This window comes from Scyliorhinus torazame, chromosome 6 (genome assembly GCF_047496885.1).
Source record: "Scyliorhinus torazame isolate Kashiwa2021f chromosome 6, sScyTor2.1, whole genome shotgun sequence".
NCBI classification, from domain to species: Eukaryota; Metazoa; Chordata; class Chondrichthyes; order Carcharhiniformes; family Scyliorhinidae; genus Scyliorhinus; species Scyliorhinus torazame.
In genome coordinates, this window is record NC_092712.1 from 302,536,801 (window position 1) to 302,540,545 (window position 3,745).

The window sequence follows — 3,745 nt, forward strand, 5'->3', positions numbered from 1 at the left end:
TAGCAGCCTCCGTATATTCGTATTCAGCTGTCTCCCCTTCACAAACCCAGTTTGGAATTTCCCCACTTTTTGATTGCTAGTCCAGAGACAATACCACTATGCCACTGCCTCCCCTGCAAAATGTGCTTTTAGACATGAAGTCTTTGCCTCAGATATTCAGCATTTGACCAAGGTTACTCCAGCAACTTCATCTTACGCATGTGAAGAATAATTTCATTCTTATCTTCAGTTGCAAATCCTGGTGATTCATTAACTTATTTGAGAAACTTATTGTGCTGAAATTCCTTTGGACATCTGTGTTTTATATTTATCTTTATTGCAGTTTAGAACAATGGACAACCTGAGCAAAGCAAATTGCCGTTTCACTCTTGACCTGTTCAGAAAGCTGATTGAGGAAAATGAAGCCGGCAACATCTTTTTTTCTCCATTCAGTATCTCCACCGCATTGGCCATGGTTTACCTTGGTGCAAGAAATAACACTGCATCTGAAATGGCAAAGGTATGGATAAAATTACCCTGAATAAAAGATGTGGCTGAAATCTTCCTTCAGTGTTTTGTCCATGCATTTTATTATCCGTCCTTCACTTTGCCAAGTTGAGTAGCTAAATCCAGAAATGAGAAAACTAGTGGAGAACAATATGACAGAAAAAACGTAGCTGATTATAACTTTAGCTCCTTTTTCAATTGTTTGTTTGTTTGCTTAATGTTTGTTTTATGCATTTATTCTCAAAACAGGCTCTCCGTTTTGATCAAGTTGGAGATGTCCATTCTGAATTTGAGAAAATGTAATTCGACATTAATCGAGCTGATGTCTCGTATCTGCTCAAAGTGGCCAATCGACTATATGGGGAGAAGAGCTACAACTTCCTATAAGTAAGTGATGGGTGGGTCACCTCTTCCCAGGTTCTTCCAGTGCTCAGGAGGCAAGCTGGAAGACGCATGTCAATTATATTGTTCTTGACTCCTCCCAATAATCACCTCAAAGGACAGAGCTGACCTCTGACCCTATTGTCAATATTTGGACATTGCTGGTTTGGACAATACACCAATTCTAGTGATCCATTAATCATTTTTTTAAAAGCAGAGTTTCAAAGGTTTCCCAATTGGACAGTATAACAAATTTTCCCTATGTTCACTGTTCAGGAATTGTCCATTGTGCAGGCCATGTACACAGTGGAGTGTAGACTCATTTTACCCAAACATTGGAACACTGTGCATGTACAAAAACACATGTGTTTGTGTGTACAAACTGTGCTGCCTATATGTTGGCCTCCTTGTGCACAATGCCCTCATTGTTACAGAAAGCGAATGGAATTGAATTCTGCACACATTGACCTAATTGCCCCAAACATGTGCAGAGACAACTGTCTAACTATGGGACAGTGCTGAATTTCAGTGAAAAGAATTGCAAAGATTTTACACCACACCCGAATTTACACAGAAGAGCTCTTGCGTGACTGCTTAGAGACAGTGGACTGGTCCATATTTAAGAACTCAGCGACCAACTTAAATGAGTGTGCCACCACCGTCACAGACTTCATCAGCAAATGTGTGGACGACTGCGTGCCAAAGAACGCAGTACGTACGTTCCCTAACCGGAAACCATGGCTCAATCACGAGATTGACTCCCGACTGAAGGACAGGTCTGAGGTGTTCAAGTCAGACGACCCTGACCTAGACAAGAAATTCAGGTTTGACCTCCACTGAGCCATCCGAGATGATATTTTATTATCCATCCTTCACTTTGCAAAGTTGAGTAGCTAAATCCATAAATGAGAAAACTAGTGGAAAACAATATGACAGAAAAAACGTAGCTGATTATAACTTTAGCTCTTTTTTCAATTGTTTGTTTGTTTGCTTGATGTTTGTTTTATGCATTTATTCTCAATACAGGCTCCCCGTTTTGATCAAGTTGGAGATATCCATTCTGAATTTGAGAAAATGTAATTAGACATTAATCGAGCTGATGTCTAATCAAGAGAGAATATCAAACCAAGCTAGAGTCACAGGCAGACTCTCGGCGACTGTGGCAAGGACTAAACAACATAAAGCTGTGATGGTGGGTCTGGGTGTGTTATAGGCTGCTGGGGCACTCAACAGCGGATTGTTGGTTACCTGCTCGAACCGAACATAGAATGCATTGAGTTCATCGGGGAGGGGTGCGCTGCTGCCAGAGATACTGCTTCGCTTTGGAGCCCGTTATATTCGGATGCATGAAGAATGGCCGGCAGAAAGAGATTTTCTGCTCCATCCAGCCTGTTTCTCACAATTGTGAGAGACAACCTGTGTATCACACAATATATACTCTGAACTGCTGGAAGAGGAGATAAAGCAGTTTAAACACCCAGGCCAATTTTCGGAGGGGGAAAAGCAATGTCAAACCTCTCCTCATTCAATCAAAACTAGTCCAGCAGATCGTGTGATCCTGATCTTTATAACTGAGCTTGTCTTGTGTTGGTCTCTAACTGAAATCTCTTTATTTTGCTCCATCAGCTGGAGCAGACACTTACATTAGAGAAACTACAAGAGTGGACACTTCCCAACCAGATGTGGAAGCCGGACGTTGATGTTCGTCTCCCCAAATTTAAACTGGAAGGAGAGTATGACCTTATCCGGCCCCTGTCCAGTTTAGGCATGCGGGATATTTTTGATCATTCGAGGGCCGATCTATCTGGAATGTCTGGAGATCGTGACCTATCCGTGTCCAAAGTTGTGCACAAGTCTTTTGTGGAGGTGAATGAGGAAGGAACTGAAGCAGCAGCTGCGACAGGGACAATCGCTGTGACTCTGTGCTACACCCGACCACAGAGCTTCACTGCCGACCATCCCTTCCTCTTTTTCATCAGGCACAACAAAACAAATAACATTCTGTTCTTTGGTCGATACACATCTCCCTGAACTCTGCTCTTATTAATGCTGCATGAGAAAACCGGAAAGCGGAATGTGGAGATCCTTCATGTGTAAATGTAAAAGAATAAATTTGCAGGTGATTAAAGATAAATCAATGTATTCCCCGTGATAATCTTCTGAATCACAAATAAAACTTAAAGAATAATAATTACCAGTTCACCCAAAGACAAATATAAACAAATATAAAGCCAAAGAAAACTGCTGAAAATCTAAAATATGGACAGAAGCTTCTGAAAATAAATCAACATTAAATAAATCTACAGGAAATAAATCTACATGAAATAAATTTACATGAAATAAATTTACAGGAAATTAATCTACATGAAAAATCTACAGGAAATAAATCTACAGGAAATAAATCTACAGGGAATAAACCTACAGGAAATAGATCTACAGGGAATAAATCTAAATGAAATTGATCTACAGGGAATGAATCTACAGGGAAATAAATCTACATGGAATAAGTCTACAGGGAAATAGATCTACAGGGAATAAATCTACAGGAAATAGATCTACAGGGAATAAATCTACAGGGAAATAAATCTTCAGGGAAATAAATCTACAGGGAATAAATCTACAGGGAAATAAATCTACAGGAAATAAACCTACAGGAAATAGATCAACAGGGAATAAACCTACAGGAAATAAAGCTACAGGAAATAAACCTACAGGAAATAGATCTACAGGGAATAAATCTACAAGAAATAAATCTACAGGGAATAAACCTACAGGAAATAAATCTACAGGGAATAAACCTACAGGAAATAAATCTACAGGGAATTAACCTACAGGAAATAGATCTACAGGGAATAAACCTACAAGAAATAAATCTACA

General features: G+C 39.7%; 1 pseudogene; it reads left to right on the forward strand.

Moving 5' to 3' along the window:
- Positions 1–326: 326 nt before the first annotated feature.
- Positions 327–2,979, forward strand: LOC140425876 (leukocyte elastase inhibitor pseudogene; annotated as a pseudogene).
- Positions 2,980–3,745: the final 766 nt, after the last annotated feature.